General features: G+C 39.9%; 1 protein-coding gene across 8 annotated transcripts in view; it reads left to right on the forward strand.

The window, feature by feature from the left end:
* The window catches only part of GNG7 (G protein subunit gamma 7), a 371729-nt gene that overhangs the window by 315061 nt on the left and 32719 nt on the right, over positions 1-23949 (forward strand). Inside the window, exon 5 of one of the 8 annotated variants that reach the window (XM_072601446.1) lies at positions 9929-10002. The exons of the other annotated variants lie outside the window; for them this stretch is intronic. The gene's annotated coding sequence lies outside the window, so the exon portion shown is untranslated. The remainder of the gene's footprint in view (positions 1-9928; positions 10003-23949) is intronic. 8 annotated transcript variants of the gene reach the window in all.

Genomic DNA, 23949 nt, shown 5'->3' on the forward strand with positions numbered 1-23949 from the left:
CACATCTGTCCACAATATGTCCATTCTGACTGCCACATTTTAGGAAAGATGTAGACAAATTTGAACATTTCCAAAAGAGGATGACTGATAACTGTGAGAGAGCTGGAGAAAGTGCCACACAAGGATTAGACTGATGAAACTGAGGCGTGTTCCGCCTGGAGAAGAGAAGTCTCAGTGGGAGACGTGGTAGCTATTTTCAAGTATTGGAAGGGCAAAAGACAGAGCTAGGAGCGATGGGTGGGAGGCTTGATGTAAGAAAAACCAGGGCTGTACACAAGAGTGGAGGAGTGGTACTCCCCAGGAATTCCTTGGGAGGTGGTAGATTTCCCCTTCCTCAGAAGTCTTCCAGCACAATCACTATAGCCGTCTGTTGCAGATGTTATAGAAGGAATTCTTATCCAAGTGTAGTTGGACTGTGAGGTCCCTTCCAGCTCCAACACTTTGAAATTATATAGGGCATAATCCCTCTGAGGTACTTTCCAAGTATAGGTTTTTCTGAAATACTCTGGATTCTTTGAATCATTGCTTTGTTGTCCACAGAAGTTCTGCACAGTTTCCTAGTGTTATTTGCTGAATCATAATATTCAGATTTTTTTTAATTGTCCCGTTCTAAGATTCTTCAGATTTTTTGTTTTGCCCATATATCTAAGACCTACATTCTTAAGTTATTTCTGTGCCTCTTGTCTTCAATGTCAATTTCTTTGGCCTGTATCAAATTCATGTATTAATTTAACATTGTTGCCTTTTGCTTCTCTTCTGCCAAATGTTCCTCTACTTCATTGTTCTTGTGTTAAACTCTTTTAATATCTCACAGTTTCTACTTGTTTAAAAACCTCCCTCATGGATTCAATGTCCAATATTCTGAGTTATCTTCATTGCTGATTTATTCCTTTATGAATTTTATCTGAGGATTCTTCTGGGTGAAAGGTTTCACTCTGGACAGAGTAGCGGGTCATAGGACTTAAAGCCAGAAGAAAACTGAATAGACTTTCTAGCTCAGGGGCTCTCTGACTGTTTTGTGCCATGGACCTGTTGGGTCCCTTTGGTGCGATCTATGGATACCTTCTCAGAATAAGGTTTTTAAATGCATACAATAAAATATATATACATATTAAAATATAGACATCAAAATGTCTTTAAAACAAGTCCTAGATCAAGAACCCTTGATCTAGTCTGACTTTTTTTTTTACAAATTTTTTTTTTTTTATTTTACAAAGGAACAAACTGAGGCCCAAAACAGTACTCACTCAAATACACAAAACTGCTTAGGGAGAGATAGTCCAGAGATCCTCATACTTATTTGGCCTACCACCCCCTTTTCAAAAAAAAAAATTACTCATCATCATCTTGGAAATCTACTTTATTCAACCCTTTAATGGTTTGGGGTTGGTTTGTTTTTAATTTGTGTCATTTCAAACCACTACCACTCCCCTAGATTGTTCCAGTGCCCCCAAGGGGGCAGCATCTCCCACTTTGGGAACCTATGAAACCGAGGTCTTTTGACCTCAAATTTAACATTCTTTTCTTTGTATCGCGCTTCCTGGAAAAGACAATGGAATTGAATAAGTCAAATTTATAGTTAGTTTGTAGAAGAGCCCATTCTGGCTGGAACAGGGAATTAGTGCAGAGATGCAGGGGAATTAGAAATAGGATCAAGAACGTAGATGCAGACTAGACTTTAGAGGGCCTTGAATGACAGACAAAGAAAATGTTATTTGGATGTGAGATCTCATAGGCATAATAGGCAGCCAAAGCAAATATAGGCCCATGCAAATATTGAACTCTGTGTGCTTGTGGCTCCAGCGGGGGGCTATGAAGCAAACTAGAAAAGGGAACGGGGGACAAAGGGAGTAATTGTCTGAAAGGCCTTTGGCTTTGACCCAAAGGCACTCCATCCACCTGGCACCTACTGTCATCCAACCTTAAGGAAGGGGAAACAGACTGGCACAAAGCCATTCCTCTGAAGCCCAGCTCTGCCCCTGGGGGGGTAAATAATTAACTTGTGCTTCCTCTGCTGCCACTATTGCTGTGTATGGTCCAGGAATCCTCAGAATGAAGTAAGCAATTGACTGGAATTGGAGGCCTTGTTGATAACATTTTATTGTATAATAAATTAAAGCCACAGAGAGCCCTCTCAGGAGTGAGCAGAACAGCCTGTACCTTCATGGCAACAGGCTCTCTGTCCTACATGTCCTCCTTCCTGCTAGAAATAGCTGCTGCCCTGGGAATAGAGCAGACTTGGGGCTTCCTGGAGCAAGGAAGGTCTTGCCTTATAGGCTTTGTTCTTTGGAACTTTTGATTTCTCACCACAAAACAATAAATTAGAGAGCAGGGAGAGACCTTCCAATACAGCATGGCAGAGGTAGAAGGAACCTTAGAACACAGAAAATTTCCCAACCCTGTATGACTTACAGTAATGACAGTGACAGTGAGCTTAATAGCAGTTGTACTATTACAAAGCACTTTCCCATCCATTATTAGATTTGACTAACATTCTACATTTTTTTATGTTTTAAATCCCATTCTGATATTTCTAGTCATAACTTGGCATTTATGTAGAGGTTTAAGGTTTGCAATGTGCTTTCTAACTGAAGTGCTTTGAAGTATATAAAAAGTGCCCATTCTACAAATGAGGAATCTGAGATGGGAGAGGTTGGGAGGCTCCAAAGATGTTAAGTGACTTGGCCAGGGTCACATAGTCACTTAGCATTTAATAATAAGCACATTCCATGTGACAGACTCTGTGCTAAGTGCTTGGGGTACAAAGAAAAGCAAACAATCCCTGCTCTTAGGGAGCTCACCATCTAATGGGGGAAATAGCATGCACATGACTATGTACCAACAAGACACTGACGGAATAAATTGGGGATGGTCTCAGAAAAAAAAAAAAAGGAAAGATACTAAGATTAAGGAGAACTGGAAGAACTACTAAGACTAAAGAGGGAAGCTAGGAAGAGGCTCAGGCACAATTTGAACCCAGGCCTTCTACCCCCTTTAAACCTCTTCTTCTTTCCTAAGCTACCTTTCCATCTCCACCATTTTAGCTCATGTCCCTTCAAATCCTACCACATTATGATTTTGTGGTTTCTTTAGAGCAAAGGCTCTTAACTGGATTCTATGAACTTGTATATAAAGAGGAGTAAAGCTAGAGAGAACAAGAGAACTGTATTTCAATAGAATTAGTTTCCTTTGTTATCTCATGTATTTTATTCTATGCATTTTAAAATATTCTTAGAAGGGGTCCACAGTTTCACCAAATGACCAAAATAGTCCATGATAGGAAAAAAGAGAGTAAGAACCCTTGCTCTGGAGTTTTTTCCATTTCTGATTTTTTTTGTTGCTGTAGACCTAGCTACCTTTACACTACTTAGAGTAGATAGTAATGACGCCAGGAAAAGGCATTTTGGATTTACAGACAAGAGTAGCCCCTAGAGATAATAAATTTTTAGTTAGTAGCACACATAGCTTAAACTGGTTAGTCTAAATCAAGCTGTGGGAAAGAAGATTGGAAGGAGATTTGGGTAAAAGAATGCTTCCCCTGTGCCTTTCACAACCACCCTGAGGAGAAAGTCTTTTTTTTTTTTTAACTTATCCTGTTTTATTAACTGTTCATCCCCTGTTCCCACACCTACTGCTTTCCCAGCCTGGCCAGGACCTGCAAAGCACTGTTTGTTTTCCCTCCAACAGTGTTTGCTACATTTTGACCGTCCTTACTAGTCTGAAAATTACTCTCCTTGGCAGAGAACAGGTGAAATAAGAGGCCCTACCTTCTCCCACTTGTCCATTATCATTGTTTGAGCCTCCCAAACTGTCACTGCCTGTCATATGGAAGAGGGATTTGCCCCAGAAAGTGGAACTAAGACCAGTGGGTGATTATTTTAGAGATGCAAATTTTGACTTGATTTCACATCAGCTTCCTCCACTGTACATACTCCAGCTGCCACTAAGCTAGTTCTGAGCCTAATTATCTGGACTATTGTAATAACAGTGCTCTGCATGCATAGTATTATTGTTATCTTTATTAAATATAATAGCAACAACACAATAATAGCTAATATTTATGTCAAGACTTTACTGTGAAAAAATACTTCCACTTCATTTCTCTGATTTGATCCTCATGAAGTCCTTGTGGGTTAGGTAGTATGAATGGAATGTTATATTTGCTCTGTACTTGAGGTATCTGAGACCTAAAAGTAGGAGGGATTTCGAATGATATCAGTTTCCCTTTTTTCTTTAACTTTTTTCATACACATTTTATTTTTATTATGAATTTAAATTTCAATAAACATAATCATTTCCACATGTGAAAACAGAAAAAGATTACATATAAAAACACAAACTTATTACATACAACTTAGATTTTTTAAGTATATTTTAAATTTAACCCAGTGGTACCAACACTGCCGTCGTTGTCTGTGTCCCTTGCTGACTTTCTTCTGTCTTCTTTGTATTTTGAAATATTTCGTTAACACTCTTCTTTTTTCTCTTTTTTTGTTTTTGTTTTTGCATCACTCTTTTTTTAAATAATTATTTTATTTGTTTTCAGTGTTCTATAATCACCTGCATATATCTTAGATTTTTTTTCCCTCACTCCCCCTGTTTCCCCACTCCCTCCCCAAGATGGCTTGCAATCTTATATAGGTTCTACACATACATTCCTATTAAATAATTTCACCATAGTCATGTTGAATAGAAGAATTAAAATGAATGGGAGAAACTATAAAACAAAACAAAACAAAACATAACACGAAAGAAAATGGTCTGCTTCAATCTGCGATCCAGTTCCATAGTTCTTTTTCTGGCTGTGGAAAGTGTTTTGCCTCAAAAGTCCATTGGGAATTTTTTAGGTCCTTGCATTGCTATGAAGGACGAAGTCTACCTGAAAAATTCCTCGCACACTGTGGTTGTTGCTCTGTACAAAGTTCTCCTGGTTCTGCTCCTTTCATTCAGTATCAGTTCATATAAGTCTTTCCAGGCCTCTCTGAAGTCTTCCTGTTCATCATTTCTTAAGGCACAATAGTATTCCATTACATTCATATACCACAACTTGTTCAGCCATTCCCGAGTTGATGGGGATCCCCTCGATTTCCAGTTCTTGGCCACCACAAAGAACTGCTATAAATATTTATGTACATGTGGGACCTTTTCCCATTTTTATGATCTCTTTGGGATACAGTCCCAGAAGTGACATTGCTGGGTCAAAGGGTGCATCGTTCTTAATGCACACCTACTCCCACAAAGCCCTGCCTCAGGAATATATTTCAGGGTCTGTCTGAATAGGAATCCCCTGCACAACATCTCTAACGTTAAAGTATTCATCCAACCTTTCTTCAAAGCCACCAAGGTATATGGACAAATATTTTAATTCAATAAGTATTTATTAAGTGGATGTCACATGCAGTTATTGAGGCATGGAGGAAGCCCTGAGTTCTTCGAGGCTGTGCCAGTAGAATGCAGGCTGGCAGAGTTTGCAGTGCTGGAAAGCCTTCAAGTACAAGCCCAGCAGCTGGCTGCTTTCTGAGGACCAGCCTAGCGAAGAGGCTTAACCATTGATCATTTGGCCATGGTAATCCACAAAACAAAAAAAAAACCCAGAATGGCCCCCATCTCAGAGTTTCAGAGTTTTTTACATTGTTTGTAAATATTCAATGGTTGGTACTCAGTATGTTATACTTGTTCAGTTACCAAGGAATCAACATGTTACTGGAGGAACTGAATTGTATTGATCCTCACATTCTCACTCTAAATGAAAGCAAAGATAAAAGGAAGTGAGAGAGTGAAATGGAAGGATTGCTGTAGTGTAGTGGCAGGTGAAGGAGGAGGCTCCCAGTGATCAAGCTAGGAATTAGAAATTAACCTTCTCTGCTACTAGTTCATCAATTTGTTACTTTCTTAAGGTTTCTTAGACTGTGGGGACAGCTGAAATTGTTTTCTCTTTTACATAAAATACCGATTTTAAAGAAGTTTAAGAGATCATGCGCATCAGAGGAAGTATCTAGTCCTCCATCTTGTTAGTCACATGACCCAGAAGTCACTATCAGTTTCCATTTATTATTCACCTCCTTCTGGTAATACATTTCTCTGATAATATCCTTTGTGTTGTTTCTCCTACAAAGTTCTTCATTGGTCAGGTATAGCTGCCTACTCATGCCCCAAACAGTCCAACAATCATTTATGAAATGCCTACCATGTATAATCCATCAATCAACAAATATTTATTAATCACTTACTATGTTCCATGTACTGTGCTAAGTGCTGTGGGTATAAAGACAAAACTAATATCATCTCTGCCCTCAAGAAATCTACATTCTAGCAGGGAGATCAACACACACATGTAGACTTATATGTGCAGATACAAGGAGCCTCAAGCAGAAGGGCACTAAACAGCAGGATGGGGATCAGGAAGAATCTCCTGCAGAAGGTGGGATCTAAGCTGAGTCTTAAAAGCAGCAGCAGTAAGGAGGGAGAGCCTTCTAGGTATAGTGGACAGTCAGTGCCAAGACACTCCAATGGGAAATGAAGAATAGTTAGTGTGTGAGGAGCAGTAAACAGGCCAGCAAAGCTAGACTGTAGAGTAACAGGAGCAGGGAATGTGTAAGAAGACTAGGCAGGCAGGAAGGAAGGATCCAAGCTATAAAGAGCAAACACTGTGCCAGGTTCTAGAAATAAAAAGTCTGAATGAAAAATAATCCCTTCCTTCAAGAAACTTATGCCCTTTGGGGTGATATAATGTGATATGTATAATAATTTGAGAAGGTAGAGTACACTAAAAACTAGAGGGATCAGAAAAATGTTTCCTCTAGGAGATGGCATACGAGCTGAATTTTTTCACATACCTCTCAATCTTCTACTATCCTTCTACATAAGATTTTAAAAATGGGTTTATAGTCTGAATGAGTCTTGACCTTGGTTGCCATATCCCTACTTGTCAAGGATGTCAACTGTTTGCTGGCTAAAGCACTTTCTAGGCTTCATTAATCAATTCATTTTGGCAATTGCTTTGCATCAGTTAAACTTTCTTAGGAAATGCTTCTAGTCTGTGTCAATGTCTGCTCTTTTACCAATTTCTTATTTTGGGGTCATCATTTTGGGGTCATTTTGGGCTCATTTAAGTAGGTCAGCTATTCTAGTAGCATACCGTATCACATGTTTTTTCTTCTAAATTGTCATTGATTTTTATCTTTGTTCTTACTAGTCTATTTACAAATGACTATCACATCAGTAACCAGTTATTTCTTATGTGTTAGAAATAATTGGTACCAATTTTTGTGGTGGTGTTCAGTGCTTACCATTTCCAGCACCTCCTAATGTGCTTGAAAAAAAAATATTCATGATATATAGATGTGAGATTTTTTGTGTGGTTCTTTAATAAAACCTTTGGTCTATTTCATTTCTTACTTTATCCTAGCAGCACCTCTTTTCTCACCTCTACCTTGGAGAATCCCTGACTTCCTTCAAGGTTCAGCTTAAGTGTTTCCTCCAAAGAGAGACTTTTTGAGGGCCCCAGTAACCAGTGTTCTCTGGCCCCCAAATTAATCTGTATTTTTATTTTATATGTCCACATTATTTCTACCTAATAGAGTGTAAGCTCTTTGAAGGAAAGGGTTGCTTCATTTTTGTCTTTTTCCCCTGAGGCTTAGCAGTATGCCTAGCACACAATAGGGCTCTAAATAAGTGATTATTGAATGAGTAAAGGTTGAATTATCCATCCTCTGTGCAGTCACCTGAGGCCAGGAATATTATTCCTATCCCGTAGTTGACATTGTTGCCACAGAAATACATGGCATTTCTATAGTAGTTCTGCCTATATCGTATCTTCTATCTTCTGTGGACTGTCTCTGCCCTAGAAGGTGTATGTAATCCCTTTTCTCCCTCTGCCTTCGTTTTTAGTTTAAGTTTTTTTGATAAGATTCACAAGTTTTCTAGCAAATATATTCTTTCTAACCTCATTAGATGCGCTCCATCCCTAGTCAAAAGCCTGTGTTTCCTTTATCTTAAGCCACAATCCGAAAATCTAAATCCTATTCTTCAACATCATCCATTTAGCCAGCTTTTCACTTCTCGTGAAAAGTAGCAGTTAGGAATTTTATAAATTCTTTGATGGCAAGGATTCTTTTTCACTTTATTTTTGTCTCTCCAACACTACTCAGTGCCAAACATATAGTGGGCATTTAATAAATACTTATTGGATTGAATTGACTAACCACACCAGATCATTAGACTTAGGGTCAATCTTTTAGATTCTAATCCTGCTATGCTTCACGTGCTTGGGATGGACATCCAGTTTGTCCCACAGGCCATGAAGGCAGCTGAAGCAGATGCCTAGAACTTGGTCAGACATCAAAGACGCCAAGGTCAGCCACTTCAGCCCAGGCCATCACCAGTCATCTTGATTTTTGTCCTCCATGGTACCACTATGACTCTGGAAGAGAGAGTGAGGCTGATGACTTTGTGCAGCTCTGCCTCACTTAAGTCCAATTCACGTGCAAGTCATCCCTTATGATGTCATTGGTCCTCTTCCAAAGGATGAACAACAATTCTGCTATGCTACTTACCTGCATGATCATGGAATTTATGACCTCTATAGGCTTCAGTTTCCTCAGCTATAAAATGAAAGAATTGAATGAAATGACTTCTAAGTCCTCTCCTAGTTCTAAAATCCTTTGATCCTCCAAACCACCTGTGCTTCCAGGTCCTTAAGGTTGCTGCGCAGAACTTGATAAACTCTAGAGATGCTTTCTAATCTTTTGAAAGTGTCATTTAACTCCTATATAAGTCACCAGTCATCAGCTTTAACAAGGGCAGGCAAATGACTTGTCCAAAACCACATAGCAAGTTTTTCATAAAACCAGAATGATGACCTAGACTTCCACGCTACAGCTCTTTCCAATGCTCCATGGCCTGCAGTCACACAGCTCTCAGCCATGAAAAGAGCTTACATTTTCTCACTCAATATTGTTTGTCCAGCCATAAAAATCCGATGTTGAGCTGTTGGGATTTTTTTCCTTCCTTTTTTTTTTTGAGGGTTGGGAGGTTGCTGCACTTGGAGGAAAAAAAATTCAAAAGCTCATTCAACTGCAGCGCTACTGGCTCAGGAAGTTTTAAAGAAAGACGGAGCCTGCTTTTGTCTTTCCCAGAGACAAGGCATCAATGCCATCACCCTCCCAGCCTCTCTCTGTGCCAACAAAGCATAAGATAATCATTGTAGCTAGCGAAAGGATACACACTCACTTGCCAGATTTTCCCCCACTTCCTCTCTGAGCCTACCTTCCAATGGGGGTTGACTCATAGTCAGGAACATTTTGCTCATAGGGCCTATTACTGCATGGAAATTCCTTCCCAGTTTCTCTAGCAGCTGGGAGTTCATTGTCTTCCTTAATTGGGAGAACTGAGAAGAGCAGGCAGGCTCTTCATAAAATCAGCATAGACCTGGCATCTGCCACCAGAGATTTACCTAGGGCAGATTTACTTTTCCATTATGTTGGCACAGTGAAGTCTGAGAAGTTTACTGGGATAGAAAGAATAGTTAACTGGAAATCATTACCATGACTGGAGGGCAATCTATCAGGATTGTTGTGGACTGGACTCATGATTTGGGTTCCAGTTTTGAAATTCTATGATCCCAAAATTCAGAAGATAGGTTCTAGTCCTACCTCTGCCTCTGACTCACTTTGAGACCTTGGACAAGTCATATGACCTCTCCAGGCCTCAGTTTCCTCATCTGTAAAGTGAAAGATCAATCGGTTGATGTGTTGTCTCTCTCAGTTCTGAAACTATTACTTTATTTTACTCTACAATTCTATTACAATACAATCTTATATACAATTCATTGGAATGCCTTGGGTCATGTTTTTCCTGGTTAATTGAGGTGTACCCTTTGAGTATGAAACCATTCTATTACATGAATTTGTATTACTTTCCTTCATAGGCAAGCACAGTGTGGGGAATGTGATTGAAGCACTTTGATGACAAGTGATCTTATGTTATTTCCTGCACAAGGCTGTAAGTACAAAAGAAGAGGGTAGTTAGGTTGTCCAAGTTATCTCCCTGAAGCTGATAGTTGATTTTTACCAAGTTCCATTTTTGACTGGAAGCATCATTGGAGCAATGATCAGGTCTTTGTCATCCTACATTCTCTGCTTTCCTTAGCACTGCCACTTGTACATGATAGGTGCTTAGTAAACAAAAATGGACAAGGAATCATAGGATGTCAGCCCTGTCAAGGGCTCAGCAGTAACGATAACAATAGGTGACCTTTCTCTAATCCTTTACAGACTATAAGCACTTTCTTCACAGTAACCCTGAGAAGCAGGTAAGACAGGAAGAGTGAGGATCAAGGGAGATCATGACTTGCCTACACCAGAGTCAGAGCTGGAAGGAGCCTCAGAACAGACACTAGCAGAGTGAGAAGGGGCTTCATTTTGCAGCCAGAGAAAATGAGGCAAGGGAGGGATTCCCCACCAATCCTGCCCAAGTTGGTTCCCTTTGGCTCCTGGAATAAGAAGACTGTGTCTTGGCGACTCACTTAGTTCAGTTTCAGGGATCTGAGCATTGAAACTATTGCCTCAGCATCGCAGGCTGCATAGTTCACATTCTTTTTCCTTTACGCACCCAGATCAGCCAACTTGCTGAAACATCCGTTGAAATTGCATTCTTTCTTTTCTTTTGGGGAAGAAAACAGCTCCAGCAGTTGCTCAGATGTCAGTTTATCTAGCAGTTTGGGAGTGGCTTGCTCCCAACTATGAGAAATATGCCAGGAATTCAGAGACCAGGGGGATCACCAGCATTTTTGTTTTTTACTGTAATAATTTCCTGACTGGCTGGAAATCACCCTTTTGGGTGGAGTTTGTACCTTGTGCTTAAACTGTGAGGAAGATTTGCCCTTGCAAGCCTTTCTGGAGAAGGCCCCAGGGTGCCGTCCTACAGTTGGAGCCATGTGGCTAAAGTTCTGTTTTTCCAGCTGAAACATGTCAAGGCAGGTTGAGTTTCTCTGGCTCCTCAGGATGCATACCTCTGAGGTGGCAGTTTCATCCTCCAATTTAGGTGCTGCCTTTGAAGGCTTAGATCACCAAAGAGGGAATAAGTCTCCCTAGAACCCAAATTAAATGCATCTGTTGCTGCCAAAACATTCACCAGGAGCAGTTCCAACTGAGTAGAAAGACTGAGCTAGAAGTCAAGATACCTTGGTTCTAGGTTCTCTCTAGAAGAGAAGAAATTTTCAGATGTAAACCATAAAATGTTAGAATGGAAGGCCCCTTAGAAAATAGGGTGTCAAAGCTAGGAGGGTCTTTAGAATAGATGATGTTGTGAATACAAGGGACCCTAAGGTAGCAACTCTGCCATTGACTTACTCTACGTATAACCTTGGGCGAGTCATTTCTTATCTCCATGCCTCTGTTTCTTCCTTTGTAAAAATAAAAAGGTTATACTAGGTGACCCAGAAATCCTGTTGCAGGGCTGATATTCTGTGATCCAAATCTCTCAAGCTATCAATGACCAAATTCCTCTTTTCTCTAAGATATATCACCTTTTCACTTATTTTGTTCATCTTGCCTCTGCAGGCAAGATGATGGGAAAAGCTCTGGGAAAAACCCAGTGCTAGCCATGTTAAGAGTCTTCATTTGAAACAAAGCCTAAATCACGATTTGCTATCTTCTTACTCTTGGGTTCTTCCCAATACTTTCAGCATCGACAGACTGTGTTGCTCATACTGACTTGTAGGGAAGGAAGCAGTTTTCAATGCCACAAAAGCCTTACATCAGCATTGCAAAACTGATATTGCCTGAGGAGAAGACACATAAATGTTATATTGAGAAATCTTTGCCGAGATTCACCGTGAGTAGCAGGAATAGATATACTGAGGATGTCTTCCTTCATCTGTAAAATGAGGAGGTTGGATTTGGATGAGTTAGCCTCTGAGGTCCTGCTAGCTTGGACAGTCTATGTTCTAAACTAAACCTTCCATCCTGGACATTCTGTACACTAAGAGTGTGGCCAACTCTGATGTTCTTTGTGCCCAGTGCCTCCCAACTTTACTATTCTGTGTTCTAAGTTTTAAGGTTTGTAGTTAAGGCTTGTAAATTTTAAAATGTCAAATAATTTTTGAGTTACTATTGGCAGCATTATGATGTTCCTTCCAATTCAAACATCCTGTGTACCAAGGGCCTAATGTAGCAACTCTAATATCATATGCTTCCATAGCCCAGATGCACAAACCAGCCCTCTGCATATTGTCCATCCCAACTGCAGGTTGGCAGGAAGTCATGAATAAGGCTCTCTGCTCCAGCGCTAAGAGGAATATTCTTCTGAGCTGAGAGGATGAAATTGGTTAAAGACAGCACCATAATTTAGCAAAGGATAGGAAGCAAAATAGGGAGCCATCAACTGGAGAATGGCTAAGTAAAGTGTAGTATGTGAGCATAACAAATTATTACTTCCCCAAAGAAATGGTTACTGAAAAATTCAGAGAAACTTGAGACAACATGAACTAATAGAGAGTGAAGAAAGCAGAAAACTATATATGCCATGACTACAAAATGTAAACGGAAAGAATTTTTTTAAAAGGATGGAAAATGAACTCTGTATAATTATAATAAACAGTTTGGGCCCTAAAAAGAGTTGAGAAAACATACCTCCCTTCTTTGCAGAGGGACATCTTTGGGTGTAGAATGTTGCACTTGCTATCAGACATGGTTGGCTTTGCTGAACTCCTTATTCTCTTCCATCTTTGAATCTTTGTTATGAGGGTTGGCTTTCTGGGAAGTAGAGAAGGGAGAGATATTTGAAAATACAAGTAATATAGAAACAAAAGATATAAAAATAAGATAAGCAATACCACCAAGAGACATTTGGATTGAATTCTAAAAGATAAACTGTTATAAACACACTTGTTTTCACCATCATCTCATATCTAGGATGTCCTCAAGTCCAAAACTCAGTCCTGGGCTCAGGGCACAGTTTACTTCATCTCCAGTGCCTTCTGTTTTGATAGTGGTTGACAGGAGTCTTTGATGTTGTGAGTGGTGAATCCCTAGGGCTGTGATTGCTTTAATAATTGAAGAAAGATCAAGTTCCCTAGTCAAGACTGTACCTTAGCTAAAGTGAGAAAAGGTTCTCAGTTGTTTTAAAAATATTTTCAGGCCAAAGACTGGAATAAAAAAAAAAAGTTGCTGCTTTTTTTTCTTATTTATCAAGAAAAAACAGAGTATCCCACACAAACCCCCTTCTTTGAGCATTCTGTTTTAGAATGACACTGAAGCCTAGAGTGTCTGAGCTGGGCAAGGCCTTCAGATCATAGCCTATCCGAGCTGAGAGCACCCTCAAGAACATGGGATGGCCTTACAAACCTTTCTTGAGCTCAATCCCTTCACTCTGCAGAGGAGTAAACTGGGTTTCAAGGAAGGCAAGTGACTTGCCAGAGCTCACACAGCTAGTAAACCTCTTCATAGAAGTGCTGGAACTAGAACCAAGTCTTCTGACTGTTCCCACTTCTACAGCACTTTACAGTTTACAAAGCATTTTCCCCATAACGGTGCTGAGAAGTAATTTAGTGACACGCAAAAACCCTCATTTTACAGATGAGGGAAGTGAGGTCCAGAGAAGTGAATTGACTTGCCTTACAGGGTAACACAAGCATTAAGAACCAGAACTAGGGACTTTAATCCAAGTTTTTCTTGGATTCCAAATCCAAGGCTATTTCTAGTAATACCTGATTTGTCCTAGCAGCCAAGGAGCTGGGGAATTTTGACCTCTGAATGTGGTGGTTCTGGTTAAAGTGGGAGCAGAGCTTAGTGACTTCTGGGACTTCCAGGTCTGACTTGCTGCTTTGAAACCACAAGCTGCACTGGCTGAATGTAATGTATATGTATAATCTTAATAGCTTTCCAACATCCTCTTTTCTCTTGTCTTTTCTTCTATTTTGGCCCCACGAAATAATAGGAGGAGTCAGCTCTTCAGTGTTCTAGACTGCAGTCTGCACACGATAGTAGCAGCAGTAGTAGGAACAATAACAGTTCAAATTTCAAAAACACTTTAAAGTGCTTTCCTCACAACAAACCTAAGCCGTAAATAGAATAAGAATTATTCTTATTTTACAAGTGAGGAAGTTGAGATTCAGAGAGGTTAAATGGAAAGATTATTGGAGTTGAAATCAGAAAAACCTCCAGATTTGAGTTCTACCCCTAGCCATGTTGCATCTAAGCCTCATCTTTAAATTAATATTTGCTCTACCTACCATTTCATAAGGTTATTACGAAGATAAAATTAGATATTAGATGTGAAGGCATTTTAAACGGTAAAGAGCTATTTAGTAAAATGATGGTAATAATAATAAATGATAGTAATCAGTCTTGCCAGTGACCTGCTCAGCATCTCTCACAGCCCTTCCTTCCTTCTTCTCCATTCCTTTTAGCACCTCAATACTGACCTTGATTAAAACTGTTGGAGGATTGTAGTAACCTCCTAACAGATATTCTGCTCTTTACTTTCTCCTCTCCTGCATCCCTCACATCACTGCCACAGTAACCTGATGTGTATAGTAGAGGCCTGGAGAAGTGTTCATGTCTACAGTTCAAATACCACCAGTCTTGCCCATGACTAGCTTGGATGTATAACAATGATATTTTGGGCCACAGCAACTCTTAAAGATAATCTTTTCAGGGATTTTGATCTATATCAATTGAGATAGCCTTCATGTCAGTGAATAACCAATCTTTAAAATATTTAAGTATCCATAGATTTGGTCCTGTCTCTTCTCTGCTGAGAAATCTTCAGGGGCTCCCTGTTGCCTGCTGTGTAAAGCTCTCTGCTGGACATTCAAAGCCCTTCTCCATCTGGCATCACCAGCCTAGCTTTCCAACCTTATCTCTATTACTGTGCTTCTCTCCTTGTGTTCTACTTGTTAGCCAGACTGAACTGCTTTATACTCACACATATATACATATACCCATGTATATATAGATACCTACACATATATAATATACACATACATACATACCCATATACACCTCCATGTATTTATATATATATTCCCTCTAACTACTCTAATACTGAAAAAGACCTCATGAGTTACAAATAACACCTTTCCATGTTTCTCTTGATTCTTGCATTTGAAAATCAAATTTTCTATGCATCTCTAGCCTTTTCAACAGGAATGCTTGGAAGTCCTCTATTTCATTGAAATTCCATTTTTTTCCTCTGCAGTATTATACTCAGTTTCCTTGGGTAAGTGATTCTTGGTTTTAATCCTATCTCCTTTGACCTCTGAAATATCATATTCCAAGCCCTTCAATCCCTTAATGTAGAAGCTGCTAAATCTTGTGTTATTCTAATTGTATTGCTACAACAATTGAATTGTTTCTTTCTGGTTGCTTGTAATATTTTCTCCTTGACCTGGGAACTCTGGAATTTGGTGACAATATTCCGAGGGGTTTTCCTTTTGGGATCTCTTTCAGGAAGTGATTGGTGAATTCTTTCCATTTCTATTTACTCTCTGGTTCTAGAATATCAGGGCAGTTTTCCTGGATAATTTCTTGGAAGATGATGTCTAGAATCCTTTTTTGATCATGGTTTTCAGGTAGACCAATAATTTTTTAAATTATTCCTTCTGGATCTATTTTCCAGGTCAGTTGTTTTTCCAATGAGATATTTCATATTGTCTTCTATTTTTTCATTCTTCTGGTTTTGTTTTATAATTTCTTGGTTTCTCATAAAGGCATTAGCTTCCATCTGCTCCATTCTAATTTTTAAATAACTATTTTCTTCAGTGAGCTTTTGAACCTCCTTTTCCATTTGATTAATTTTGCATTTTAAAGAATTCTTCTCCTCATTGGTTTTTTTAGACTTCATTTGCCATTTGAGTTAGTCTATTTTTAAAGATGTTATTTTCTTCAGCATTTGGGGGGGGGGGTCTCCTTTAACACCCTGTTGCTTTTCATGATTTTCTTGCATTGCTTTCATTTCTCTTACCAATTTTTCCTCCACCTCTCTTACTTGATTTTCAAAATCCTTTTTGAGCTCTTCCGTGGCCTCCAGACTGTTGCATATTTTTTTGGAGGTTTTGGATATAGAAGCCTTGACTTTGATATCTTCCTCTGATGGTATGCTTTGTTCTTCCTCATCCAAAAGGATGGAAGAAAATACCTGTTCACCAAGAAAGTAACCATCTCTAGTCTTACTTTTTTTCCCTTTTTGGTTCATCTTCCCAGCCAGTTACTTGACTTTTGAGTCCTTTGTCAAGTGGAGGGTATACTCTAGGGACCTGTAAGTTCTCAGTTCCTTCAATGTGGCACAATTAAGGGAGAGGAGTTTACTCCTCTCCTGGCTTGTGCTCTGGTCTGGGAGCAACCACAAGCACACTTTTCTGCCTAGGATCTGCGAGTAGGATTTCCTCTCCAGAGCCTCCACCAGCTCCTCCATGTCAGTGCTCTTCCTCACCCCAGAACTGACACTCAGAACTGAGACCCAGATCAGCTCCTCGATTCCCTCAGGGTCTTTAGCCCTAGGCCAAGGGCTCCAAAAGTGGACGCTGCTGCTGCCCTGGGGCTGGGGCCACATCATGCTCCCCTCTTACCCAGGTGAAAGAACTTTCTTACTGACCTTTGAAGCTGTCTTTGATGTTTGTGGGTTGAGGAATCTGGGAAACCATAGCTGCTACACATATGTATACATATACACATGTGTATTGACATGTGATTCAGTGCCCTGAAGCCCGTTCCAGTCCTGTTCATGCTGTGCGGCCAAGGCTGGGCTGCACTCCGCTCTGAGCCCAGTGCGATAAACTTTCTGTCGGCCTTCCAGACTGTCTTGGGCTGGAAATCTCTTTCACTTTGTTGTTTTGTGGCTTCTGCTGCTCTAGAATTTGTTTAGTGTTATTTTTTACAGGTATTTTATGGGCTGTGCGGGGAGAGCTTCTACAGGTCCGTCCTTCTACTCCACTATCTTGGCTCTGCCCCTGTAATTCATTTCTTTAATGCACTTCTGTACTACTGTGAATGACCATAATCTAAGTTATGCATGATATTGCCCCAACTAGACTGTGAGTTCCATGGAGTCAGTTCTCTCAACTTTGTATCTCTTCCAATTACCATTCCAGGGCTCTGCACACAGTAGGCACTTAATGTATTATTTCTTGAATGAATGATAGTAGTAATGTTTTACTATGAAAGTTTTTAGTTTATCACAAGTTTATCACAAGTCTTACTTGTGATCAATGGCTGCTTAAAATACATCACTCACTGACTGAGTGACATTGCAGTTTGTATCCACATAATTGCACAGGATTATCAAAGCTTTGCTTCTTTGTCCCAAAGTTCCTTAAAAGGCTTTTATGTTAGGTGATGTTTACATTCTATTGAATGATCTTTCAGGTTTATTTTGGCTTTTCAGAGTCACTCCATTGACCATATTTACCCCATACTAAGATCTGGTGATCCGTAACCTGTAGTGGGTACATATAGCATCCAGTTACTAATGACGTGTTCGATCAGTCCCATTCAGAAACAACAGAAGCTTTCTTGATGGGTGTCAGACAGAGAGACGGGAATGTGGTCAGTTACTCAAAAGCACACCTGCTGCCAGCATGCCAAGGAGTCTGGGGGAATCGCAGGATTTAGAACAAGAAAAAAAGTCCTAGGAATCATTGAGTCCACCTTCCTTCTACAAAGTAAGAAACTGAGATCCAGAGAGAAGTAACTTGAAGGTCACAGAAGTAGCAAACCAAAAACTGAGAGCTAAAGCCAGAAACCCACAAGTCAATAAGAGGAGAATTTGTAAATGAAGTCTGTAGTTCTAACCTGGCTTAGGCTGCTTGGCAAGTTTGTATTCCTCACTGAAAGGTGCACTGATAGAGTGGGAAGAGAATTGGCCTGAGAGAACTTTGAACCACAGTTCTGCCACTGACCAGCTGTGTGACCCTAGGCAAGTCACTTAACCTTTCTGAGCCTTAATTTCCTGATTTTTAAAGTGGAAATCGTAATATACCACCTACTTCACAGGGTCATTGTGAGGACTATACTCTGTAAACATAAGGTGTTATTCTCAGTAATAATAACAGAGTTCATGATTTTTTTTGATAAGTTCAACTTCTGATTTTGAGCAGGAGTTTTACAGTGTAATGGAAAGAGCATTGGACCAGGAATTACAAGACATGGATTCTAATTTCAGCTGTCATCAGTTTGTGGTGGGATCTTTGGGCGAGTCATCTCTCTCTGAGCTTCAGTTTCCACATCTATAAAATCAAGGCTAGACTTTTGTTCCATTTGGCTCTAACACAGAGTTCTAAAAGTTCTTCCAGCTCTGATTTTTCACGTTCCAGGTATTTTCCAGCTCTAGTTTTATATTTGCTAAAGTCCTTTTCAATTTGGACATTTGATGTTCTATGATCCTACGAGGGCTTTAAAACCTTTAAAGCAATATAGAACCATGATTGCTATTATTACTGGTAGAATTTACCCCAGTAAAAGTGATGATTTGTGTGAAAGCTGCCATATACAAGTCATTAATCACTTACTTTTTATTATTTGTTGTCTACTTTATAGTAACAAAAATGTGGACATCTGAGTTTAAACTCCATAGGTCTCTGAGTATTAAAGCAGGGTCATCATGAAAATAATAGGGAGGCAGGAGGAGGGGGAAACTGTCAATGAGTCAAGCAAGAAATTGTGTTAAATTCAACAAGGGATGCTTCAAGAATGTTACAGGGACCTCAAAGGATGCATAGAATGCTGCCCTTTTACACAAGAGCCACTTCAGCCAAAATCTCTCTGAGCTTGCAGATGTCCCACTCGCCGTACATAGATCAGTGACTTGACCTATTATTGTATCTCAATCCAGTTAGGAGCATCGTAGAGGTAGTCAGAGCCAAAAACATCTTGGCCCAGAGCCTCCTTTCCATAAATGCCATCCATGTAGGCTTTGAATTATGGGAACAAGTGTAGAATAATAGAGGTGAATGGGAATCTTAGAGCAAAGAATGTCCACACTGGAAGAGTTCTTAGGATGCGTAGCGTCAGAGCTGGAAAGGACCTTAATACCTAGAACCTAGAATATCAGCGCTTGAAGGGCCCTTAGAACACAAGCTATTAAAATAAGATCGGACTTTGGAAATCATCTAGTACATCATTTCCCAAACCCAGTTCTCCCAGGCCTGCTATTTTGCATTATGTGAATAAAAATTTATAAGAAAACTTCTTACGTTAGCAATATTTGTACCTCTTATTCTTCAGTGAGGAGTGCTTCCAAAAGACAACTAAGCCATACCTTTTGACATTGTGTTATTTTTGGTCATGGCATTCTTTAAGTGTCCCATAAATGATGCACCCAATCCATTAGAGACCTGCTTTTAGGTGCAGTGCTAGAGCCTTCCCTCAATCTTGCTGTGTGGCCAGGCCTCCTGCTTTTCTAGTCATACATGTCCTTGATAATGTTTTTACACCACTTTTCATGTACAGCCTATTTTCAGCCACCATACAGCCATCATTCCATTGCCCTTTGAGTCACCTGTGATTGTTATGGTTCAGAGGTCATAATGTTCCATAATTTGTAACCATATAACATTAAAGGAAAAATATTAGTGTTAAAGAGATGGGCTTTTGTGACTGCCTCTAAAATATTAAGCATGAAATTATTTAGCTATCAAAAAATATGCACAAGCTGCAAAAAAATAGTCAGTTTCTTCTGTTTTGCTCAAAAAATTCCCTACTCCTCCTCAATTTGCTTACACTCCTCTAAATCATAATTCTTCCCCCACTTAGTGTTTGTGCATTCTGTCAACATCTTTCAAGCCCCAAAGTATGCCTTGACTAAATTAGTTTAAGAAATACTGATCACAGAATCCTAGATCAGGAGCTACAAGGGACCTCAGAGGTCATCTAAGCCAGAGGTGTCAAACCCAAGGCCATCAGTCCTATTCCTCCCACAAAATTCCAAGTGAAGACTGAACTAGATTAAAATATAATTGGGAAATGTTTAACAGAATAAGTAAAAATGCAAGACAACATAGATAATACAATTTTCTAAGTCAATGTGGGGCCCCTAGGGATCAGTTTCTAGTTTGATTTTGACACCATCTAGCTAAGCCAATCACCTCATTTTACAAATAAAGAAACTAAGGTCCGAGAAAGGAAAATGACTCACATGAGGCTTGTGCCAAAGGCATCATGATCAGAACCTAGATCAAATTGTTTTGCAGTTAACAAAGAAGGCCCCAAATTTCCACCAAATTGTTTTTCTGCTGTACCAACATAGTCCAATTTATAGGAGCCCCAATTGCTGACATCTCTTGGTATTTTGTCCATCCCCATATTTTCAGAGAGATGGCACCATAATCTTCCCAGATGATAGGCCATTCTGTTTTTATAGATATGAAAAGAGGTTTCACAACTACTCTGGGGAAACCGGTTCTAGCAGAACACCTGTTGCGTGAGGAAGTTCAGGTCACCTTGTGCCTTTCTTCCTGGGTGTACTTTGGTTTCTCCTGCAGCTGTATTTAAATTTTAAAAACAACACATCCCTTGCTATGCCCAATGTCCCCCCACAAAAAAATGAAACTGTTAACCTTAAGCCCCCCCCCCCCGACACTTGGGAAATAGCAGTTGTACTGTCACTAACAGAGGCCCCATCTGAAAAGCCATAGGGTGGTAGGGTTGAAGGGATACAAGAGCATAGTTTCCTCATCTGTAAAATGGGGATAATAACAGCACCTCCCTCCTAGAGATGTCTTGAGGATGTGGTGAAGCGTTATATATAAAGCACTTGGCAAACCTTAAAGTGTTTTAAGATATAAGCTATCATTGTAATTGAGAGGGAAAAATGGCAAGGCTCGAGGACTTAAAAGATCGTATAGTCCAACCCCTTCCTTTTGCAGAGGAAGAAATGGAGGTGATAGCCCAGGACCAGAAGGACCAAAGTCACCTGACTCAGCTGTGGTCACTCCAGTTCAGCTCAATAAATGCTCATTAATTCAATTCAGTATAATTCAGCAAATAATTGTTATGCACCTACTGTGTGCCAGGCACTGGGGAACAAAGACTAAGCAACAATGGTCCCTTCCCTCGAGGAACTTATAGAGAGGAGGGACGTATGGAGAATGATGTTCACCAAGAAATGAATACAAAATAAACAAAGTTATTCAAGCTGAATCTTGAAGGGCGCTAAGGAATCCAAGAGGTGGAGGTCAGGAGAGACCAGGCATGGTCTGTCAGAGCGTGGAAGTAGCGGAGCACATATAGGGAGCTACAGCCCATAGGTCAGCTTGGCTGGAACAAAAAAGAGATGGAGTGATGTGAAACTAGTCTGGAAAGAGCAATTATGAATAGCTTTAAATAAGCTTATATATCCGCAAAGGGGCAATAGGGAGCCACCAAAGCTTTTTAAGGAAGGGTTTGACATGATCACACCTTGGTTTTAAAAATGCCAGTTTTGGTAGCCAAGTGCAGGATAGACTGGAGAAGAGAGAGATCAGACAGGGGGACCAACTAGGAGGCCAGGGTAATAGTTTGGGACAGGAGGTGATGTAATCCTCCAGAGAGAGGCCCCAAAGTGAAGTGAGTGAGGGCTCTGTGAAGGGTGAAAAAGGGTCGTCTGTGAGATGTTGTGGCAGGATGATCAATAGGACTTGGATATGTAGGGAATGAGAAATTGAAGAGTTCAGGATTGCCTCTAAGATAAAATATAAACTTTTTTTTTAGCTTTTAAAGCCCTATACAACCCAACCCTTAAGACCTTTACTGCCTCATCAGACACTATTCCCCCTCCCACATTCTGCAACCCAGCCAAACTGTCCTGTTCTTGACACACTGCACTCCATCTCTCATCTCTGTATCTTTTCACTGGCTATCCCATGTGTCTGGAATGTACTCCCTCCTTACTTAAACTTCAAAGACTCCTTGTCTTCCTTTAAGATACATCTCAATAACATCTTCTCCATGAAGCCTTTCTTGGCCCTTCCAACTGGTAGTGCCTTCCCTCCCAAACTGCTTTATATTGAATTTATCTGTGTGTGTATTTGTTAACTTTATATTTATGAGATATATATATGTATGTATGTATGTATGTATGTACGTATGTGTGTATGTATACAGGGTATTTCAAAAGTCTTAGTATGTGTGTCTTTATTGTTTCTCCCTTTAGAATGGATTGTTTCATTCTTTGTACTTGTATCCCCAACATGTAGTTCAGGGTGTGGCTCATAATAGGCATTTAATAAATGCTTATTGATTGATTGATTGATAACTCAGATTGCAAATCTGCATGATTGAAAAGGTTGGTGACTCCCTCAACAGAAACAGGAATGTTCAAAAGAAGGGTGGTTTGAGGGCAAAATTCAGTGAAATTCAATTTATCAAGCACTTAAATCTCTTCCATGTTCTTAGCACTCCAGTAAGTACTGGAGATAAAAAGTCAAAATCAAACCAGTCCCTGTTCTTAAGGAGAAACTACATGAACATAGGGGAGAGTTTCCAGGAGTAGGGAGTGGTCAGTAGTGTCAGATGCTGCAGAGAGGTCAAGGAGAATAAGAACTGAGAAAAAGCTATTGGATTTTGCACCTGCCATGTAAAAGAAATTTGGAAATACAAAACTAAAGCATGATACAGTCCTTGCCCTTAGAGTTTACATTTCACTGGACAAGGAAGTGTATGACAGATGCAGGCAAGTATAACAAGGCAGGGGGCGATGGGGACAGATGAAAATTCCAAAAAGTATCCTGGGAAGATATTGTCCTGATTCAGGAACCACTCCTTAAACCATTCATCTTAGTTCATGTGTCCACAGATGAGCAAAAGGGTCTTGTGTTCCTCCTGCCTAGAAATAGCTGAGTGTAGAATATGTGCTTTTCTGTGCTTCTTGTGGAATAATATAGCAGCTCCCACTTGTAGTTTTCTCACAACACCCCTGCTAAGCAACTAAGACAGAGATTATTATCCCCATTTGCAGATGAAGAAACTGAGCTTTATAGAGAGGGAGTGACTTATCTGTAGCCATACAGTTAGTGGCAGATCAGGGCAGCTAGATGATGCAGTGGACAGAGTGCCAGGCCTGGAGTCAGAAAGACTCATCTTTATGAGTTCAAATCTGGCTTCAGACACTTACTAGCAGGGTAACCCTGGTCAAGTCACTTAACCCTATTTGCCCCAGTTTCCTCATCTGTAAAATAAGCTAGAAAAGGAAATGGCAAACCGCTTCAGTGTCTTTGTCAAGAAAACCCCAAATGGGGTCATAGAGAGTCATAACTGAAAAACAGCTGAACAACAACAACAGAAAGGGCAGATCAGGAGATCAGACTCAGGTCTTCTTCGAACATCCAGTCCACTGTTTTCTCCCACTACACTGTGATGCTTCTTGTGGCCCTTAGCATTTGCTGCTTGGCATGACTTCGTCACTCTGGGACCGTGGAAAAGTCATGTTTTCATGTATGTAAAATTAGTATTTTGAGCTAATGTCTGACATCCCTCCCAGCTCAGAGAATCTATGAAATTATGTATAGCTTTTCATACATCTGAGTGTCTATATGGATATATTCTAGCCCCACCCCCAACTAAACTGTAAGCTCCTGTTGGAAAGGGACCACATTTTCTCTTTCTTTGTATTCTCCATAGTATCTTGCTCATAGCAATCACTCAAATGTTCATTAGTCAGTTGATTTGAAACAGAGGTTCCCAAACTTATTTGGCCTATTGCCCCCTTTTCAAAAGAAAATTTGCTTAGCACCCCTCTAGAAATCTACTTTCTTTAACCCTTTAATGGTTTTTGTAAAAATTTTTGTCATTTCAAAAAAATATAAAATATATCTTTAAATGACACATCTTAAATCTAATAATTTATTATAAATGTGTGAGATTTTTCCTGCATTGAAATTTTGATGATGCAATATTGTATAGCATTGTATTGAAAACATGTCATTACACACACATATTTCTGCCGATGCAAGCTGAACTTCTCAACCATGCATGA

Source organism: Notamacropus eugenii, chromosome 4, assembly GCF_028372415.1.
Source record: "Notamacropus eugenii isolate mMacEug1 chromosome 4, mMacEug1.pri_v2, whole genome shotgun sequence".
NCBI classification, from domain to species: Eukaryota; Metazoa; Chordata; class Mammalia; order Diprotodontia; family Macropodidae; genus Notamacropus; species Notamacropus eugenii.